We start from the raw sequence: 23,911 nt of genomic DNA, 5'->3' as shown, positions 1-23,911 counted from the left end.
GGGATTTGTTAATGTGTTCTCGGATTTGTTAATGTGTTCTCGGATTTGTTAATGTGTCCTTGGATTTGTTAATTTGTTTTGGGATTTGTTAATGTGTTCTCGGATTTGTTAATGTGTTCTCGGATTTGTTAATGTGTTTTTGGATTTGTTAATTTGTTCTCGGATTTGTTAATATGTCCTCGGATTTGTCTTTGTGTTTTTGGATTTGTCTTCGTGTTTTCGGATTTGTTAATTTGTTTTCGGATTTGTTAATGTGTTTTCGGATTTGTTAATGTGTTCTCGGATTTGTTAATTTGTTCTCGGATTTGTTCATTTGTTTTCGGATTTGTTCATTTGTTCTCGGATTTGTTCATTTGTTTTCGGATTTGTTAATGTGTTTTCGGATTTGTTAATTTGTTTTCGGATTTGTTAATTTGATTTGTTAATTTGTTAATTAATTTGTTAATTTGTTTGTCTAATTTGTGTCTAATTTCCTTTGTGTTGTGTCCTGCCATTACCGAGCCATTTCATTTGTTGTGTGTACTCTGCTTTTTGATCCTCCTTTTGTTCTGTGTTTTTGTCTCTGTGTAATCCTGGAAATCCTGTTTGTAGGTCATCTGAGACCCTCACCTGTTATTTTGACCTAAATTTTGGATTGTCTGTTGCTCCTTATAAACTGCCACCTTCACTTTGCATCCTCCTCGCCTTTGTGAATCTGTTTTATTACAGTAGGTTTTGCGATTTCAATTGAACTGCCCACATTCTCCACTAAAATATACAGCAGAAACTAGCAGATCAGATGGAAGGGGGAAAGCTAAGCATTGCTAAGCTAATACTTGCTCAACCATTTGTCCAGAGATATGTAGAAATTAGTTATTTATTAATTCTGTATGTGATATTATGTACATAGCCGGTAATAATACATCGAAGGTCAGATCAGAACTCCCAAATCACACACATACACAGCAGTGAAATCAAGTTGATATCTTGGTTGTTATATACAGCCCAGTGAACCTGGGAAAACATTAGGGTGGACCAAGGCAAAAATAACAAACAAAAGCACTCTGATTAGGGTCTAACTGACCTATACAAACAAAACAAAATGAACAAAAACAAAAAAATATATGTTGTAGGTTATAACTCATCATGGTGCGGGGTTATAACTTATCATGGTATAGGTTATGACTCATCATGTTGTAGGTTTATGACTCATCATGTTGTAGGTTATAACTCATCATGGTATAGGTTATAACTCATCATGTTGTAGGTTATAACTTATCATGGTATAGGTTATGACATCATGTTGTAGGTTATAACTCATCATGGTATAGGTTATAACTCATGATTGTGAAGGTTATAATTCATGATTGTGTAGGTTATTAACCTGCATCATGTTGAGTTATAACCTACACAATCATATGAATTATAACTCATGATCATCCCAAACCGAAACAGGACCGGACTGAATTTGAGATATAACTCATCAAGGTGTAGGTTATAACTCATCAAGTTGGAGGTTACAACTCGTCATGTTGTAGGTTATATCTCATGATTGTGTAGGTTATACCTCGTGTTTGTGTAGGTTATAACTCATCATGTTGCAGGTTATAACTCCTCCTGTTGTAGGTTAAAACTCATGGTGTAGGTTATAACTCATTATGGTTTAGGTTATAAATCATCATCTCTTCTCATTGCCATGGTTCATTATTGTATCTTAATACACTTTGACTGTATTAATGAATTAATTAGCAAGTGATACACGTGGTAGCCTAGTGGTTAAGTGTTGGGCTACCAATCGGAAGGTGATGAGTTCGATTCCTAAGTCCACCAAGCTGCCACTGTTGGGCCCCTGAGCAAGGCCCTTAACCCTCAATTACTCAGCTGTATAAAAATGAGATAATGTAAATCGCTCTGGATATAAGGGCGTCTGCTAAATGCTGTAAATGTAATACACAGTCTAGATTCTCACTATGTTCATGTGCACATATAGGCTGAAATTGGAAGATTAAATACATAAGCCTACATGAACAGAATTATTTAAAATATGTCAAAATATTTTATATTGTTAAATTCTTGATGTTATTGAAAAATGATGATGATGATGATGATGATGATGATTGTTATGGTGGCTTTGTAGAAGCCAACATTCTGTTTTCTTATTTAAGCTTTTTACATTTACCAAATTCGGATATGTTGTAGACCCTGATCTGAAGTTTGTTGCTATGACTTTTCTAAGCGATCTGAGTACCAGTGCTTCCGGTACCGGGTCTCAAATTGGCCTTTTTTCCCATAGACTCCCATTATAAACTTTGGAGGTTTATAACTTGGCAAGCTTTCGAACTATCTACACCAAACTCGGCCAGCTACTTTAGGGTGAAAAAGTTTTAAATTGGTGTACCGACTGGCCTTTCGGGTTGTGCCGCAGCCCCGCCCCAATATATGCAAAATCAAAAAACTTTTTACAACATGGACATGTGACATATCAAAACACTCAGAACAATGAGGGGAACCTCCTCGTGGGTATTCTGATGACATCACGTGATGACACGTGATGTCATGTGAAAATAAAAAATTTGCACAACATGGGCATGTGGCATATCAAAACACTCAGCCCAGGTTTTGGCACCCTAGCACTCCACTATATTTCACAAGTTTTATGTCCACTTGCCTCCAAATGTAACACTGACCCTTCTGTCCACTTGCCTCCAAAAAGCACCGGCCTTTTCAAATACTTGCCCCGTCAAAGCCAACATCAAAGTTTGTTGCGACAAACTTTATAAATCTAGTTATTATTATTATTATTATTATTATTATTATTATTATTATTATTATTATTATTCACTTTTAGGCAGAAATATTCAATTCATGGTTGCCTTTATTTAAATATTATATTTAGTGTATTAATTTATTATTTCTATGTAGCTGAGACACATCAGCTCGAGTCAGTAGACACTGGATCTGGGAGAGAACAGTGAGAAGATTTGCTGATGCTGCAGCATGTAATTGAACCTCTAATAGAGCAAGGACACTAGGGATGAGAAGAGAGAGAGAGAGAGAGAGAGAGAGAGAGAGAGAGAGAGAGAGAGAGAGAGAGAGAAATGAAGTTTTATGGAGGAAATTTATAGGAAAGTGTTCTTTTCTAAAAATCCTTAATGCAAACATTACCCACAATTACTGTTAATTATTCTAATAAAGATCCCTGATTTGATTGTGTGTGTTAAGGGATGTAATTTCCCTCAGCAACAATGATTATAATCCTTGAGCTCCATCATTGTAATCACTGGTCTGAAATACTAACACACCACCTCACTGTGTTAAAGTCACACACGCACACGCACACACACACAGACACACACACACACACACACACACACACACACACACTCACACACACAAAACTAGATTTGTAAAGTTCGTCGCAACAAACTTTGATGTTGGCTTTGACGATGCAAGTATTCGCAGCGGATGGTGCTTTTTGGAGGCAAGTGGACATAAGGGTTAGTGTTGCATTTGGAGGCAAGTGGACAGAAAGCTAGGTTGCCAAAACATTTGGAGGTAAGCGGAGAAAAGCATGTGACATCATCCAAATACTCCTGAGGAAGTTCCCCACATTGGGCTGATTGTTTTGATATGTCACTTTTCCATGTTTTTCTAATTTTTTATTTTCACGTGACATCACGTGACGTCATCAGAATGCACGTGAGGAAGTTCCCCTCATTGTTCTGAGTGTTTTGATATGTCACATGTCCATGTTGTAAAAAGTTTTTTGATTTTGCATATTTTGGGGGCGGGGCTGCGGCACAACCGGAAGGCCAGTCGGTACACCAATTTGGTGCATGTGGCTCGAAAGCTCTAGGCCGCATTAAATTTTATAAATTTTTGTCTAAGCTTAAATAGGAAAACAGAATGTTGGCTTCTACAAAGCGACATAATTAATAAATAAATTGCGGAAGAGAAAAGTTGATTCCCTCAAACATGTTTCCACTTTTCTCTTTCACATTATTGTGTCACTTTGTAGAAGCCAACATTCTGTTTTCCTATTTAAGCTTAGACAAAAATTTATCAAGAGTAACTCCTCCTAGGTCTTTCGAGCCATATGCACCAAATTCAGATATGTCGTAGAAGCTGGTCTGAAGTTTGTTGCTATTACTTTTATAAGCGATCCGATTACCGGTACTTCCGGTACTGGGTCTCAAATTCGCCTTTTTTCCCATAGACTCCCATTATAAACTTTGGAGGTTTATAACTCAGCAAGCTTTCGAACTATCTACACCAAACTCGGCCAGCTCCTTTAGGGTGATACTCTGAACAAAGTTATAAATTGGTGTACCGACTGGCCTTCCGGTTCTCCCGCAGCCCCGCCCCCAAAATGTGCAAAATCAAAAAACTTTTTACAACATGAACATGTGACATATCAAAACACTCAGAACAATGAGGGGAACTTTCTCACAGGTATTCTGATGACGGCACGTGATGACACGTGATGTCATGTGAAAATAAAACATTTTCACAACATGGGCATGTGACATATCAAAACACTCAGCACAATAAGGTGGAACTGCCTCGCGGGTATTTCGATAAAGTCACGTGATGTCACGTGAAAACAAAAACATTAGCACAACATGGACATGTGGCATATCAAAACACTCAGCCCAAGGAGCGGAATTGTGTCACAGGTTTTCGGATGACGTCACATGCTCGTCTCCACTTGCCTTCAAATGTTTTGGCACCCTAGCACTCCACTAGATTTTACAAGTTTTATGTCCACTTGTCTCCAAAAGTAACACTGACCCTTATGTCCACTTGCCTCCAAAAAGCACAAGCCCTTATTATTATTATTATTATTATTATTATTATTATTATTATTATTAAATATGTAAATCCACAAGAAAATAAGTAAAATTTGGAAAAAACAAACAACTTACTGTAAGTATATAAGACATGCATGTAAATGAATCGTGTAATAATCAAGTGACTGAATACAAGCTGTGAATAATTATACATATATAACTATCAATAGGCATTGTAGGCTAAAATAATAATAATAATAATAATAATAATAATAATAATAATAATAATATTATTATTATTATTATTATTATTATTATTATTATTATTATTATTGTAAATAATTAATTTAAAAAAAACCATGATAAAAGAAAATGAAAATAAATGTATCAAGCATAAAAAATGACATAAACTAGTCCAAAATTAGATTAATTCATTAAATAAATAAATTCAAAATCTATTAATAGAAATAAATAATAAAATGAGATGTATATGTAAAATATAGTTCTGCATTAAATCATGTGAAAATAAGTACATTTAAAAAAATAAAGTGAGATTTGATAAATTATGTGTTAAAATGATAAATGAAATAAATAAATGAAGAAAAAGAAAGGAGTAAAAATGCGAAGTGTGCGAAGTGTGTATAAAGTCCAGATCAAAACTAAATTCATTTTAGTGATTCATCATTATTCTGGCTTCTAAGAGAAGTGTTTCAAACAAAGTGTTCTGCCTGACACTCGTCCCTTCTGTGCCACTCGTGTGATACTGAAATGCCGAGTTTCTCTGTTTCAGTGCGTGGAGCAGATTGAATTAAGGGCTCTTACATTAATACGTGACATACAGACTTGTGTAATCCCTCTTAAATCCCTATGCATCCTCTCACTCTGCTTCAAAAAATTAGTGGTGAACTTCATCTGCTCCTGTGTGACTACTTCAGTCTCTTAAAAACTTTCCTCTTAAAAACCTCTTAAAACACAAACGGTGCAAGAGCCTGAGCAGATAAAATACACACAGTGAGGCAACGAAGGGCTGAGAAAAGTACACACACACACACACACACACACAATCCATAATGTTTCCTGAGTGTTTGTGCATGAAGAACATTGTGCTAATGAACAGGTGCACTCTCTCAACAACAAATCACAAATAGAAAGTTCTGGAAATGTCTGTTCCACATCGTCAGGAAGTTCGTTTTCATCCCCGGTACCTCAGGAGACAATTTCATTCAGGAAGTAGAAATTAGTGTAAATCTCGTTGCGATTGGTTTCTTAGTTTCTGAAGCATGAGTTGTTGATTTTTTAAGTGTGTTTAAGAATTATTTATTACTTAGCATTCCATTATTACTCACTCACTCACTCTCACTCATTTTCTACCGCTTATCCGAACTACCTCGGGTCACAGGGAGCCTGTGCCTATCTCAGGCGTCATCGTCATCGGGCATCAAGGCAGGATACACCATGGACGGAGTGCCAAACCATCGCAGGGCACACACACACTCTCATTCACTCACTCAATCACACACTACTGAAAATTTCCCAGAGATGCCAATCAACCTACCATGCATGTCTTTGGACCGGGGGAGGAAACCCCCGAGGCACGGGGAGAACATGCAAACTCCACACACACAAGGCGGAGGCGGGAATCGAACCACCAACCCTGGGGGTGTGAGGCAAACATGCAAACCACTAAGCCACCGTGCCCTCCACAAAGACCCGGTCCAAAGACATGCATGGTAGGTTGATTGGCATCTCTGGGAAATTGTCCGTAGTGTGTGATTGCGTGAGTGAATGAGTTTATGTGTGTGTGTCCTGCGATGGGTTGGCACTCCGTCCAGGGTGTATCCTGCCTTGATGCCCGATGACACCTGAGATAGGCACAGGCTCCCCGTGACCCGAGGTAGTTCAGATAAGCGGGAGAAAATGAATGAGTGAGAGTGAAGTCTTTGTAAAAAAACAAAACAAAAAACATCAGCAACATCAAGGATCTCTAGAGAATTTATCCAGTCAATCAATTCAAATCCAGTCTGATTTTATTCAGGAGATCAACAGAAAGTAGCTCATATATATATATGAGCTATATACATATGAGATATATATTTCTATTAATTTAGAAATATAAAAGCTCTACGCAAAGACGACAGCAAAGGACAATAGATCCGGTACTGAGATCTAGGACAGTACAGCTCCTGGCACCTCAGAGCTCAGTTTTAAGCTTTTTAAACAATTCCATGTAATTGCCAACATCTGGCAGGTGCAGTCCAGCTGTCTGCCAGGAGATAATAAGCTCTAAGCAGGACGGGAAATTGGGGAAGCGCCACATTAGGCAGGTTTATAAACAGGTAGACTGTCATTCAAATTCTGTATTTGTACCTGTTTTAATTTTGTCTGAAAAGTGAATTAGTCGATTTTAATCAATATTGGAGCTCGGGCTCACCGACTACAGTATTTGTAACAGGTGAAGTACAACAACACTGGAACAAGTTTTTCATTTCTTCTTAAACTCCTCCATTTCTTTATTCTTTTAATTTATTCATTCAAATCTTGATTTCTGTCAGGACCACTTTGTCAAATGAGAATTTATTAGATGATAGCATACAGTTAATGTTGGCGGTATGGTTCTGTTCTGGGCAGGAATCCACGCGCCCGTCCGTGCGCATGCGTGGGCCGAGCGGGGAGAGCAGCGACTAGAAAATAGAATAGACCCCCCCCCCCATAACAGAACCATTAATCATGCATAAATAAGGGGGCACGGTGGCTTAGTGGTTAGCACGTTTGCCTCACACCTCCAGGGTTGGGGGTTCGATTCCCGCCTCCGCCTTGTGTGTGTGGAGTTTGCATGTTCTCCCTGTGCCTCAGGGGTTTCCTCCGGGTACTCCGGTTTCCTCCCCCAGTCCAAAGACATGCATGGTAGGTTGATTGGCATCTCTGGAAAATTGTCCCTAGTGTGTGAGTGTGTGAGTGCGTGAGTGAGTGAGTGAATGAGAGTGTGTGTGTGCCCTGTGATGGGTTGGCACTCCGTCCAGGGTGTATCCTGCCTTGATGCCCGATGATGCCTGAGATAGGCACAGGCTCCCCGTGACCCGAGGTAGTTCGGATAAGTTGTTGAAAATGAATGAATGAATGAAATAATTAGAGAGAGAGAGAGAGAGATAAATATATGTGGAGATTTATGACGTAAACTGGTACGACTAAATGGTCGGGTAATATGGATGTCGTAACCGTATTGGTGCACGTCGTGGACAGCTGATGAACAGCTGATGCACGCTTGACGACGGAACTTGCCAGAACTGACGCGATGTTTGATTCTTGAATCATGAATCAAATAAAGGAATCACAAAATTAAAGCCATGTATAAGACCTATTTTGTGTCTACAATCCTTTCCAAATTTTCTAAATTTAGATCAAATACAGTATGAAGGTGGAAAAGAGCCTTCATTAGAGAGAATGACAGTGATGAGTAGAGAACATTTCAATTTTTCTACCCAATTAAGAATCATATTCACCAAACCATAACCAAATCTAAATGACGACCCTTTTCCTTTCTTTCACATCTGAAAATGAATAACATCAGAAGATCCATGCATTCTTTCTCATCTTTTCTCTATTAGATGTGTGCTGTACTGACATGAGTATGCGTAGTCTAGAAGATTTACAAACCCAAGACACATTTACGGTTCTTCGGCACCAGTGAGGAACGAGTGCCTCGTGACGGTCGGACATGATCCCAGGAGCAATCCAAGTCCGTGTCTAAAGCATGATACCCCTGACTGCAGGTCCATCCACTCAAGCATGCTTCCATTTAACCTCAGCAATATATCCTGCTGTATTTTTTCTTCTTCTTCTATTTTCTCCAAGACAGGTCATTTTCCTTTTGTAAAACTAGTATAGTGGCGGGTTTTTCATCTCCGGAACAGAGCCTCCTGTTTGGAGTCCAACAGTCTGAGACCTTCAGTAAAGTTATAATAATGCAGTATAATAAATAAATTAATTAATTATAGTCTCATTATTTCATGATATGCCATTCATGTATTCATTTCACTTAAAATCAAATTATCTATTTAATTGCTTGTCATTTCAAGCTATAGTCTCATTACTCACCTTCAGTTTCACACACGTTTACTAGTTAAGAAAATAGAGTAGAATGAACCTCACGATCCAAGAGTAAGGATATTTTATTGATTAATAGCTTATCATTCTTATTCTGTATGTTGTTAAACTGCCAGAAACCAGATGTCGGGTAACTAGATGTTGCTTTAGTGGAATTCAGGTTATTCTGTGTATAACATATTTATGATCAGACAGCACTGCAGAGCTGCCACTGTTGGGCCCTTGAGCATCGCTCTTAACCCTGTCTGCTCCAGGGGTGCTGCATCGTGGCTGACCCTGTGCTCTGACCCCAACCTCCAATGCTTGGATATGCAAAAAAAGACATTCATTGTGCTGTAATGTACCTGTGACAAAATAAAGGCTTCTTCTTCATCTTAAATTGTTCGTGTGTGGTATGGCAAGTTCAAAAAAATATCAAAATGGCTTTTATAAATATTTCTGCTTGAACAACCTTTCAAAGCTATGGATTTGAACTCAGGACATTCCATTCAGAAGGCCAACACCTTAACCACTGAGCTACCATGTTTTATAACAGAATACTTTACCTTCTATAGAGTATCAACAATTGTACTTTTTCATTTTGAGCATCAAGCAAAGTTTATAAGATCTAAATTATGAGTGAGTGAGTAACGTGACGTGACGTGACATACGGCTAAGTACGGTGACCCATACTCAGAATTCGTTCTCTGCGTTTAACCCATCCAAAGTGCACACACACAGCAGTGAACACACACACACTGTGAACACACACCCAGAGCAGTGAGCAGCCATTTATGCTGCGGCGCCCGGGGAGCAGTTGGGGGGGTTCGGTGCCTTGCTCAAGGGCACCTCAGTCGTGGTATTGCCGGCCCGAGACTCGAACCTACAACCTTAGAGTTAGGAGTCAAACTCTCTAACTATTAGGACACGACTTCCCCCCTTCCCCATTATTTTAGAATGATAATGATATTACATCAAACACAATACTATAAACCTGTGATTTGAATCCCATCAATGCTATAGTCGTCCATGATGGGGAATTTCTTTGTTGGAGTTAGGGACATAATTCCTAATAGCATACAGACATTACAACTCATAATGACATTATGCAATCTTGGGTGTCTATAAGGTAAAAACTACCATTCAAAAGTTTGAGATCACTTGGAAGTTTTCCAGTTCTGCACTTTGCCCACGCAGTCCTTTTTCTGTTCTGGTTAGAACTAATTAGCAACACTCTACAAAGAGAGTAGTTCACAGATCGCTACGATGAGTTCTTACCATGAAAAGAACGTTTATATTGAGCCGGTAAATAAAACCCTCAACTCCTGATGCTAAATTAAACACTTTTATTGCAGGATTAAACTGTACAACAGTTGTAAGCAGTGCTAGAATAACTGAAAAGGCTTTTTCTAATAATCAATTATACTTATATAATTATTGAAACAAAGGACTGATGGTTAACTTTGATCACAAACTTTTGAATGGAAGTCAATGTGAAGTGTGTAGAAGAGGGTGGATTGAGACTTATTATTATTCCCCCATGTAATGTGTCTTGGACGAAGTAGCCTTTACCTCCCAAAGATGAATGTTAAAAAAGAACTGACTGGTGGGTAGGTGCAGAGCCGATCCTGACCTCCCTGGGGCCCTAAGCAAAATCCTGCTAAGGGGCCCTTGATCCCTGATGGTTATTATTTACTGAGGGACGTGCATTCATATTGACCTGGCATTATGCCCATTCCAATGTAAATCCATTGGTTTCCATATTGCATTAACGTTGTTGTAACCTTGATTGAGAGACTATAAACATTGTCATTTAGGACCGCTATCACGCTACGTTTTGTACTGGTCCCCACACAGATGTTGCTGCTGAAACACTTTTATTCACGCGAATGTTCACGCGATAAAATGTTGTGTGACAGACAGACAGACAGGCCAAGAGACGCACTGTCAGCACTGCACAGCTAATTTAACTAGTCAGATAGAGACTAGAGACAGAATCACATCAACTTAACTTTACTGTTATTTGCTCTTGCTGACGGGGGGCACAGTGGCTTAGTGGTTAGCACGTTCGCTTCACACCCCCAGGGTTGGGGGTTCAATTCCCGGGTCCGCCTTGTGTGTGTGGAGTTTGCATGTTCTCCCCATGCCTCGGGGGTTTCCTCCGGGTACTCCGGTTACCCCGGTCCAAAGACATGCATGGTAGGTTGATTGACATCTCTGGAAAATTGTCCGTAGTGTGTGATTGTGTGAGTGATTGAGAGTGTGTGTGTGCCCTGCGATGGGTTGGCACTCTGTCCAGGGTGTATCCTGCCTTGATGCCCGATGACGCCTGAGAGGCTCCCCATGGGCCGAGGTAGTTCGGATAAGCGGTAGAAAATGAGTGAGTGAGTGAGTGAGTGCTCCTGCTGACATCAAACTTGAAGAAAACACAAGTTTACCTGATTGCTGTTCTCGCATTTCACTCTCATTTTCATGGCCAGATACAGTAGATAGTTCCGCTTTATATTTTCATCTACACAGTAAACATTAACACGCGCTGTAAAATGAGGCGGGTGGGACGCTTGCGTAATTTGCATGGCCCTACGCAACTTGCGTAGTGAGCGTATAGGGCCGATCGGCTCTGGGTAGGTGGTCAGTTTGTCTGAAAGTTATGGATGAAAAAGGATTTTGTCTTTGAGGTGATTAGTACAGATGAGTTGTACCCAATTGTTCCAATGTTATGCGCTAACAAGGACATAATAGGCAGGTTACGGAACATAGTGTCTCTACTCTCTGTCTCTCCAAAAAGATATCCAAACAAAATCCACTTAAAAAAAGAAAACTTTACTACCATTAGCTATCCCAAAACTGTAATAAGATCTCAGAGGAGCTTATAGCACACTGGCTTTCCTTGGATTTTGACATCAACTCACTCTGCAAAGCAAACTCTATTCAAGCAGGTCAAAAGGATTTATTATAGTCACTGATCTTAAAAGAACATAAATTCAGTGAGCCGACGAACAAAAATTATCTTAAACAGAAGAAAGTAGCTGAAAAGGGTTTTTCTCCATCTGTCTTGCTCCCTTGTGAGAGTATTACTTGCACTTGTGGGTTCTCTGGGGTAAATTGTGTTGATTTGTTTCTTTTCTCCTCAGTGCCTCAGGAATAAATCTGCTGCTGCTTGTTCTCTTGTAAGCAGAAATTCTGTGGTCTTAGCACACCCCATTTTATGTGCACACATATATATCATTATATTATATCAGGTACATTATATAATATTTAAAAATTTGTGAATTAATTGAAAGATGATATATATATATATATATATATATATATATATATATATATATATATATATACTCTCACAGGCCACTTTATTAGGTACACCTTACTAGTACCGGTGTGGTCTTCTGCTGCTGTAGCCCGTCTGCCTCAAGGTTCGACGTGTTGTGCATTCAGAGATGCTCTTCTGCATACCTCGGTTGTAACGAGTGGTTATGTGAGTTACTGTTGCCTTTCTATCAGCTCGAACCAGTCTGGCCATTCTCCTCTGACCTCTGGCATCAACAAGGCATTTGTGCCCACAGAACTGCCACTCACTGGATATTTTCTCTTTTTCGGACCATTCTCTGTAAACCCTAGAGATGGTTGTGTGTGAAAATCCCAGTAGATCAGCAGTTTCTGAAATACTCAGACCAGCCCGTCTGGCACCAACAACCATGCCACGTTCAAAGTCACTTAAATCACCTTTCTTCCCCATTCTGATGCTTGGTTTGAACTGCAGCAGATCGTCTTGACCATGTCTACATGCCTAAATGCATTGAGTTGCTGCCATGTGATTGGCTGATTGGAAATTTGTGTTAACGAGAAGTTGGACAGGTGTACCTAATAAAGTGGCCGGTGAGTGTATATATATATACACTGTATATGATGGATTGTGCTGAAGCTATGGCAACAACAGTTTACATCAATGCTCTTTATTTTATACTTTCTTTATTTTTGTGGGGAAGTCGTGGCCTAATGGTTAGAGAGTTTGACTCCTAACCCTAAGGTTGTGGGTTTGAGTCTCGGGCCGGCCACGACTGAGGTGCCCTTGAGCAAGGCACCGAGCCACCCGCTCCCCGTACTACAGCTGGGCTACAGATAATTACTCTAATAATTTAAACGTACAAAATTCTACAAAAAGAAGAAATAAGGTACTTTATCTCTTACTGATACCTATCACTTATTACTCATCCTAATACAACAAACATAATAATGATAAGTTGTGGGAAATCGTTGCCTAGGGAAGTTGTGACCTAATGGTTAGAGAGTTTGACTCCTAACCCTAAGGTCGAGTCTCGGGCCGGCCACGACTGAGGTGCTCTTGAGGTGCTCCCCCCCACACCTGCTCCCCAGGCGCCACAGCATAAATGGCTGCCCACTGCTCCGTGTGTGTGTGTTCACTGCTGTGTGTGTGTGTGTTCACTGCTGTGTGTGCAGGGGGCAGGAACACTGCCCTCTATTTGTGACTTTAAAAAAATCATGGTAATTTGGTGGGTGGGGAGGCATGGCTTAGCATTAGTGTTGCACCTCTTAGGTTGGGGGGTGATTCCAGAAACGACCGTTTGTGTGGAATAATCTGCATGTTCTCCCTGTTTTTCAGGGGTTTCCTCTGAGTACCCTGGTTTCCTCCCCAATTCAAAGACTCATCTCTATATTGCAAATATTATTTGAGGGCTATTGTGCCCTGGTGGCTTAGTGGTTAGCACGTTCGCCTCACACCTCCAGGGTTGGGGGTTCGATTCCCGGGTCCGCCTTGTGTGTGTGGAGTTTTCGTATTCTCCCCGTGCCTCTGGGGTTTCCTCCGGGTACTCCGGTTTCCTCCCCCAGTCCAAAGACATGCATGGTAGGTTGATTGGCATCTCTGGAAAAATTGTCTGTAGTGTGTGAATGAGAGTGTGTGTGTGCCCTGCGATGGGTTGGCACTCCGTCCAGGGTGTATCCTGCCTTGATGCCCCGATGACGCCTGAGATAGGCACAGGCTCCCCGTGACCCGAGGTAGTTCGGATAAGCGGTAGAAAACGAGTGAGAGTGAGTGAGTGCTATTGTGCCCTGTGAGAGGTTGGCACCTTGTCCAGAGGGTCTGTCATCTTGTACCCCAAGCCCCCTGGGATAAGCTCAAGTATCCCTATAATGATATGTTGAAGGATAAAAGGGAAATAACAAAATGGCAGGATGGATATCAGGGTAAAATTATTTTATGTGAATCCATCATGTTACAATCAAATCAAAGAGATGTTCAGCAATTTTCCAAGTCTTGTGAACCAGACCTCAAGTTTACTAGCTTGCACTTTCTTTTGATGATTCTTTGCTTCTTTCCTCAGTTTTATTTAACTCCATCTCTCTGCGCTGAAAGCAGCAAAGCCGAGCATATCGTACGCATGGCTAATTCCTGATACACTGCTGATGAATGCATTAATTCCTAATGATTGCTGCTGTTTGAGAGAACACATCTGCTGAGAGAACAAATATGTTTTTGATATATCAGACGGCATATGCCGCTACCCAGCACGACAGCGTTTGTGTTTACAAATCAAGTCTTAATATGACCAACTTTGATTTTAACTAGAACTCTGTTCCCTTTTTTTACTTTTTCCCAAGATTAAATTCTCAAGAGCGCAATAGCTCAAACGCAGAATATAAATTAAACAGCCTCTGAAAAGTTTTCTTGCATTATAAATCTAGCACAATATCATGCATGAGAGCACTTTTAAGTAATTTTTCCCTTCTGAAGGTTGTACAAATCCATACTTCTTGAAATATGCACGATTTTGGCCAAACGGCAGACATGAGCAAGTGTTCCAATAAGCACTAATGATGATTTGTGACTACAGCCTGCAGCTTCAGAGAAATCTATTGAGAAGGATATGGAAGAGGTTCTTGTTAAAGCTTAATATCAGAAAACCTCACCCACATCGAGGAATGGTTGGGGGATGGAATGGAGTAGGATTCTTTCTATATACAGTAATCCCTCGCCACTTCGCGGTTCGAGTTTCGCGGCCTCGGTGCATCGCGGATTTTTCAAAAATATTCATCGAAAAATAAAAATGCAAAAATATCGCCATATGCGCCATATGCGTTGTTTCATCATGATGCGCGAGAGAAACGGTTTCCCAGGATGCCAGACAAAGAGAGAAACTCTCTCAGAGGCTTTGTACATACCCACGGGCACTCAGACAAGGCACGTGATTGGTTCCCGGCGCGGGATCGACGAATGAGAGCACTAGTGGATGTATCCCGTGAGCTGATTGGCTGCGCATCATCGCATCCTCTCCCAGCTTCTTCCCTTGTTGTATCTCACCACTCTCGTTCACGCTGTCAACTGTGTCTCGCGTATCTTAGTGTTGTGCTCGAAATGAACTTTTCGTTAATCCCTTACAATGCCTCCTAAGCGCCATGTATAATATTAAGGTTTTATTATTAAATAGATTTAAGTCAAATATATGTATAAAGTATAAATATACATATTTTAAACATTCTGGTACCCACACACATATATGGAAGTTCCTAGAGGGGCCAATCCTACTTCACGGAGGGGTTCCGGTCCCCATTAACCGCAATAAACGAGGGATCACTGTTTTATAGAATAGAAGCCTTTATTTTGTCACATATACATTACAACAAAATTCTTCCTTCTCATATCTCAACTTTGGAGGCTGGGGTCAGAGCGCAGCATCAGCCACGATACAGCGCCACTGGAGCAGAGAGGTTTAACCCTTGTATGTTGTTCAGGTCTGTGGGACCCATATTCATAAACATCGATAGTTTTGAAAAACTTTGCTTCCTTGTAAATTTGTTGATTTTTTCCCACTCATAACTTGATTAAATTTGATTTATTACATTTTATTAAAAAACAACAAAAAAAACGAGTAGCACTTTAATTAAAAAAAATGTGATGTAATAAAGGTAAAGGACAAATATTAACCATATATGCTGTTTATATTGCTTGTCATTGGGATGAAGTAAACATCTGTACAGTATTTTAACATCAAATTTTTGATTGTGTTGAATTAAAAACCCCAAAATGCAGCGGGTCAAACAGACCCACGAACACTGGCTGAGTAACACAAATACAAACAACATACAAGGGTTAAGGGTCTTCTAAAGGGCCCAACAGTGGTAGCTTGGCAGTGCTGGAGCTTGAACCCAGATCCTCTGTTCAACGTCCCAAAACCTTAACCACTTGAGCCACTACTGCCTCTAATATTATGTATATATTATATATATTGCATATAATACTAATATTTTATTGTTGTTGTCCATCAGATGCTCTGTGCTTAGGTCTGATCCGCATATTTTATTAGTTTGGCACAGGTTTTAAGTTGGACACCAACGTTTTATCAGGGCTTAGAACCGGCACTAAGAGTTAAGCCTTCAATGGCTGAGTTGGTTTCCTGTCCAGGAACCGCACTGGTTTTAACCACACATATTTTTCATTGCATCAAGCTTTTATGCCTCATCCCATAATCCTCTGATCTCCAGACTAGTATCAGAGAATCTCATGCTTAACTTTGACATAAAACTTTGTGAATGAATTGACTAACATGGAACAGGTGAACACCGTAGTATAATAAGCCATGTCAAAGAAACGGACGTTGCACTACTTTCATTTTTCATTTCAAATACATTCTGTAAAATACCTTCATCTCTTGCTATCTGTAGTTTCATGGCTGTAGAGATATTGCATATTACATAAGTCATTGAAGATGAAGCTCACACACTACACACATCTTTCTCCCCCGAAGAAACATTTCTCAAGATAGAGTCTGGGCAAGCGGCTGTGTTGGTTGTTTTGGCACTATATCCTACATAAAGAGAAAAAAAAAAAAAAGAAATATGAAATGAAAGAAAACTGTGGAGAAAGCATTGGTCAGGGAGACACATGCAACAAGCATTGTTTATTCTGGAAAGAGACCTGGAGCTATAACGCAAAGAAACATAATAGGAGGTGTGCGTCTCCAGGGATTGTGTTATGTTTGTTTATATTTTTGCAGTTTCTCAGTGTCTCAGTTCCAAAAAATTAGTCTGTGTGTAGCATCCATTCAACTTTACTCTTCTTCTCTTATACTCTGCAGTGCTTTAGCCGGCTAAGCTGCGTGACATCTAACTCGGGTGTAAGGTTGAAACAGAGTTTTATACCATGCAAAAATATAGCTAAATCTTTTATTTATACGCATTTGCATTTTATTTATTTATTTATTTATTTTTACACTGGGAACTTGTGCATATGCCTCAGTTATAAAGTGAAAAGCATCATAACTCATAACTCTGGAGTTCAAAGTGCTCCTTATTATTCATTCAAATTTATGTAAAGAGACATGGATAATCTTTAGATCACAGCAATTTCTGTATATTATGCTGCATGTGCTAAAATATGAGATGCTTCGGCGCAGAACATAGACGGACGTATATGAGACATGCAGTTAATCACAAACTGGATTAAAGTTATAGTTTGTGTCAAATAAATCCATTTGCTCCAACCTGCCATACCTATTAAAGTGCAAACTCTGTCTGTTGACAGATTATCTGCTATCAGGGATATTGATTTTAGACACCTGCCTGATATTTATATCTCAGATTTTTTCCCCCTAGCCCGCAGCACAAAGGCGATCCGTTAATCCTGTGGTATTCTTCCTAAATCACCTATCCATTTTTTGTGTATTAGAAGTGAAACACAATCATTTGATTCTAGGGCTCGTATTGCAGTTTGTGGAAAATTAGTACTGCTATTATTATCAGCTATTATATTTAGAGGACAAAGCCTGAACGGTGCACCTGCAATGTTCATGATTTTTTTTATGAAGCATGCTTAATCTGAAGACAACAAGATTATTATTATTTTGTCTTTTTTCAACAGTAAAGTGTTACGTTACTTTTTCACCCTGATTTCCTCAATTATTTATACTAGACTGGACTATTGTAGGGGGGCACGGTGGCTTAGTGGTTAGCACGTTCGCCTCACACCTCCAGGGTTGGGGTTCGATTCCCGCCTCCGCCTTGTGTGTGTGGAGTTTGCATGTTCTCCCCGTGCCTCGGGGGTTTCCTCTGGGTACTCCGGTTTCCTCCCCCGGTCCAAAGACATGCATGGTAGGTTGATTGGCATCTCTGGAAAATTGTCCGTAATGTGTCATTGCGTGTCTGAATGAGAGTGTGTGTGCACCCTGCGATGGGTTGGCACTCCATCCAGGGTGTATCCTGCCTTGATGCCCGATGACGCCTGAGATAGGCACAGGCTCCCCGTGACCTGAGGTAGTTCGGATAAGCGGTAGAAAATGAGTGAGAGTATGAGTGAGTGGACTATTGTAATGCTTTACTAGGTGGTTGTCCTGCATCTTTAATAAATAGGCTACAGTTAGTACAAAATGCAGCTGCCAGAGTTCTCACTAGGACAAGAAAGTACGATCATACGGTATAACCCCGAATTTATCATCTCTACACTGGCTACCTGTTAAGTTTAGAATTGATTACAAACTGCTGCTACTTACATACAAGGCTCTTAATGGTTTAGCTCCCATGTATCTAACTAGTCTTCTAACACGTTACAATCCTTCACGCTCTCTGAGATCACAAAACTCAGGACTTCTGGTAGTTCACAGTAGTGTTAATTTTGTCAGACGAGACGAGACGAAATATGTTCGTCAACAACCTTTTTTTTCATGACTAAGACGAGACGATGACAAGACTGCACCACTGTCCAAAAACGCTGACTAAGTTAACATGCATTCTTGTTGACGAAAAAAGACGAGACGAAAATGTTTTGTATAAAATAAAAACTAAGATAAAATCTCTCTTCATTTTCGTCTACAATTGTCTCTGCTTTTTCATCAGCTGTTACGCCTTTAAAATATTCAGAACGAGTTCGCGGCTTCGCGCTGTTTAGTGTGTGTGTAGAAACAATTCGTCCACACGCCACTCAAAAAAAATAAATAAATAAAAATATCCTGAGCGCAAGTCCACCGTCTACTGTAGTCAGGCTTTTTGTGTTAAATGATATTTCCTGTCGCTGCACAGGCTCTTTTATTGTACATGACAGCTTATGTCCCGATGACTGGTCTTTGCATTACGATTAAAAACAGTATCAATAAAGTAAAAAATGTGATGTGCGGTCAAGTTCGAGTGAAACATATGTGAAACACTTTTTTACTGAAATGTTTATCAGTAATAATCTCAGTAATAATGTGTTATTTTAAAAAAAGACTACAATTTTTTGACTAAAACTAGACTAAAATTAAAAGACTTTTAGTCGACTAAAACTTGACTAAGATACCTTGAGTTTTCTTTTGACTAAAACTAGACTAAAATGACGAGACTTTTAGTCGACTAAAACTTGACTAACAAAAAAGATACGTGAATGACTAAATATGATTAAAACTAATGAGGACATTTGGCACAAGACTAAGACTAAGACTAAATTAAAAATAGGTGACGAAATTAACACTAGTTCACAGAATATCTAAGTCTACTAAAGGCGGTAGAGCGTTTTCTTATTTACCTCCCAAACTTTGGAATAGTCTTCCTGACAGTGTTCGGGGCTCAGACACACTTTCCCAGTTTAAATGCAGATTAAAAAGTCTAATTACATCAGACTTGCTTATATTATGAACAGCAGGTATGTTAATCCCTCTCCACTGCTTCTCTCTTTCTACCCATCCCGAAGGCATCCAGAAATTGTACCAGCTCTGATCGTCTTTCGTGCCATGAAGATTTTGGACCTCCACTGAGACGAGGCCGACTCTGTGAGAATCCTGAGGCATCTAGAGATCTACCAGCTCCAGTTAGACTCTGTAATACTAAAGAGGAGATCTGAACTCCATGTGATCTTTTGCATCTATACAACATTTATCAGACTGTATATTTATAATCACACCCACAGTGTCACCCATATGAGGATGAGGTTCCCCTTTGAGTCTGGTTCCTCTCAAGGTTTCTTCCTTTACCATCTAAGGCAGTTTTTCCTCCCCACAGTCACCTGAGTCACCTCAGACTTGCTCACTGGGGATAAATACAAACACATTTAAATATATCTAATATTAATCTTGAGTTTTGCATTCTATTAATCTTTATATTATTCTTTATAATAACCTTTTGTTCTATGTTTATGTTCTGTAAAGCTGTCAATACAATCAATACAAACAGTGCTATACGATCTTTAACACCCTTGCAGTGTTCCTCTGTGGGAACCCTTACAGTTTATATGTCATCAATCATCTTCCTTGACCTTTTAGCAGCCTTTAATACAGTCAATCATTCTCTTTTTCATCCTCATGAGTCTTCAAATTCCTGCCACATCATGGCAAAGGTATGTTTCTTACTTGGATAGATGATCATATCAGGAGACAAGGAAGGGATCCACATCTGCCCCATGCAGACCCTCCAGTGGTGTCATGCAAAGCTCAGTGCTGGGTCCTCTTTTGTTCTCCTTGTACATATACTCTCTTGGTGAAACCACTGCTATGCTGGTGTCACTCATTTACATTTACGGCACTTGGTAGACCATCTTATCCACAACAACTTCTATTTATCTCATTACAACTGAGTAGTTCAGGGTTCAGAGCCTTTTTAAACAGCCAGGCAGAGGCAGCTTGCTGGTCCTGGAATTTGAACTCACAACCATCTGATCAGTAGTCCCATCAAAGATGCATGGATCTCAGCATATCTGGCCGGCACCTTCTTAGGGTAGATCACAAGCTGAAGCTGAAGAAAACTAGTCCCGTCCGAATAGGGCTTATGGTTACTTTTTCTGCTGTCCTGAAAAGGTTAATTAGGCTGATGGCACTTTTAGTCCCTGACTAGTGAACAATGTTTAGAATGTGTTTTTGATGGTGGTGGGAAAATGGTTAAGGATCTGGGTTATTGCTTAGAAGGTTCAAGCACCAGCACTGAGTGAGATGCTTACCACTTTCTGCTCTATGGCTGACCCTGCACTTTGACCCCAGCTTCCAACCAACCTGGGATATGCAAAGAAAAAGAACTTAACTATGCTGTAATGTATATGTGACAAATACTTCTTCTTCTTCTTCTTCTTCTTCTTCTTCTTCTTCTTCTTCTTCTTCTTCTTCTTCTTTCCAGAGAAGACAACAAAGAACATGGATTAGGGTGCCTGCTAAATGCTATAATTATAAATGTAGAGCCTTAAAATGAAGTGTTTTCCTATCAGATCATGTATGTAAAACCTTACAATCAGTCTGTTCGGTTTAAAACGTATTTCAGCTTAAACAGCCTAATGAACAGAACGTTCTTGTTTTGTATTCGTATTCTGCTGACAGTTTTTAGTTCAGCAACAAAATAACTTTGCATTTGTCTCACTGACTGAGAAAATGCTAAATAGTGAAGAAAAAAAAACAAAAAAACAATTGCTTTTTATTTTCTAACTGGCATATCTGTACCAAGCCAGATGGTAAACTAGACAGCAATATGTTAACTGAAAATGTTTTGAATATTTCAGTAAGTCCTTTATCCTGCTCCTGAGTCACTGTGGCTCCAAAGTTTCTCCAGAGTTTCTCCACTAGCTGTGTTGCATGAGTACCCTGGATATGACACCACTCAATCAGGGCAAACACATACACACATGGGGCAATGTCTTGAGAAATGCAGATAGGATATTCTAATATGTTGATGTCCTCTACGTCGCCGGACTGATTTTACACAATGGTGAACAGTGACAGAAGGATGTAATCAGTAACATACTGTGACACCAACCTCATCTCCAACACCTTAACCCTTGTATGTTGTTCGTATTTTTGTTACTCAGCCAGTGTTCGTGGGTCTGCTGGACCTGGTGCATTTTGGGGTTTTTAATTCAGTCATTCATTCATTTATTCATTCATCTTCTACCGCTTATCCGAACTACCTCGGGTTACGGGGAGCCTGTGCCTATCTCAGGCGTCATTGGGCATCAAGGCAGGATACACCCTGGATGGAGTGCCAACCCATCACAGGGCACACACACACACACACTCTCTATCACTCAAGCAATCACACACTACGGACAATTTTCCAGAGATGCCAATCAACTACCATGCATGTCTTTGGACCGGGGGAGGAAACCGGAGTACCCGGAGGAAACCCCCGAGGCACAGGGAGAACATGCAAACTCCACACACACAAGGCGGAGGCGGGAATCGAACCCCGACCCTGGAGGTGTGAGGCGAACGTGCTAACCACTAAGCCACCGTGCCCCCCTCCCCCGGTTTTTAATTCAACACAATCAAAAATTTGATGTTAAAATACTGTACAGATGTTTACTTCATCCCAATTACAAGCAATATATACAGCATATATGGTTAATATTTGTCCTTTACCTTTATTACATCACATTTTTTAATTAAAGTGCTACTCGTTTTTTGTGTTTTTTAATAAAATGTAATAAAAAAAAGAAAATCAAATTTAATCAAGTTATGAGTGGAAAAAAATCAACAAATTTACAAGGAAGCAAAGTTTTTCAAAACTATTGATGTTTATGAATATGGGTCCCACAGACCTGAACAACATATAAGGGTTAAACTGAGCAACCAATCATTGATTTATGGCTGTCCCGAGATCTGAAAGAATCAGGACCAGTAACCAGCCAATACCCAGAAGAAATTCTTAGAAATGTCACAGAACACACATCAACACCTCAGTGAAATCAGATCTAAACACCAGCCACACTGTCACTTAGGCACCACAGAGACTTAGAGAGTCCTCTACAGCAACCGAGAGTGCAACACACTGAAACTCTCACACTGAAAGAGCCTATAAAAACAACTGGATGATACTTCACCTCTGTACACCTCTGCATGTTAAACAGAAAAAAGATAAGCTATAAAAATCTGTCAAATTTCAGCCACTTGTGTCTGGCAAGACTCCCAATCAGCACAACGAGCCTCTTCAGAAAGTTTCTTTCCTATAGCCTTCAACTTGCAACTGTATCATTATAGGCGCTGTTGTATTCTGTCAGGGCTGTAAGGCCACGTTCACACTGCATGTAAATGTGGCTCAAATCTGATTTTTTTTGGGGTCAAGTGACCAGGTCAGACTTCTTCAGGAGTGGTGTGAACACTCAATTCTAGCCCAGATCTGATTTTTTCAAATCAGATTCAGACCACTTCCATATGTGGTCCTGAATCAGACCCAAATCTGATTTTTTCCAATGTGGCCTCAGTGTGAACAACCAAGGCGGATTTGATGCGACTTTTACGTCAATCTACATCGACATTCGTCACAATTATGCGCCGGCGAGTATGCACACAAACGTGACTGCGCCTACAAAATGGATCAAATACTCAAAGGTTGCCTTCGACATCCGAAAATTTTCAAAACACTGCATCTCTGTGCTGCCATTACACAAACATTTAGAAAGAAAAGCGAAAATGCTTACTTCCTCCATAACCTCGCCAACTTTAGCATAACGGCGTGCTGCGTGTGACGTCATTGTTATTGTTCGTTTGTGCATGCGGGTCAGTTCGAAACAGCAAACAGTTCACACTGGTATCTGATATAGGCCACATTTTAAAAGGTAATGTGAACAGCCAAACAAAAAAATCAGATCTGAGCAAAATATCCGAATTGAGCATTAAGACTTGCAGTGTGAACGTGGCTTAAGGCTTTTCCACTGAGTGTAGCTTGTTATCCATCTGCTTATATTATACTGGATTGTCTTTTGTTAGATTTGTTCTCTTGTTTTTAAGTGCAACGCTTGTAAATCTTTTTATTATTATTATTATTATTATTTATTTTTTTTTATAGATTTAATGAAATTGTGCAAACAAAGAAAAAACGTAATCCAAACGCAATTTTGATATACAGGCAAGGGTCAGGGGTCAACATGATAAACAAACAATGTGAATCAGAACAAAAGCAAAATTAAAAAGATTATCAATAAACAACAATTCGATATAGGTTGTAATTATGTCATTGGGCATCAAGGCAGGATACACCCTGGACGGAGTGCCAACCCATCACAGGGCACACACACACACTCATTCACTTACACAATCACACACTACGGACAATTTTCCAGAGATGCCAATCAACCTACCATGCATGTCTTTGGACCG

The sequence above is a fragment of the Tachysurus vachellii genome, chromosome 14 (genome assembly GCF_030014155.1).
Source record: "Tachysurus vachellii isolate PV-2020 chromosome 14, HZAU_Pvac_v1, whole genome shotgun sequence".
Classification (NCBI taxonomy): domain Eukaryota; kingdom Metazoa; phylum Chordata; class Actinopteri; order Siluriformes; family Bagridae; genus Tachysurus; species Tachysurus vachellii.
The sequence above is the reverse complement of the archived record's forward strand: the minus strand, read 5'-3'. Positions refer to the sequence as shown.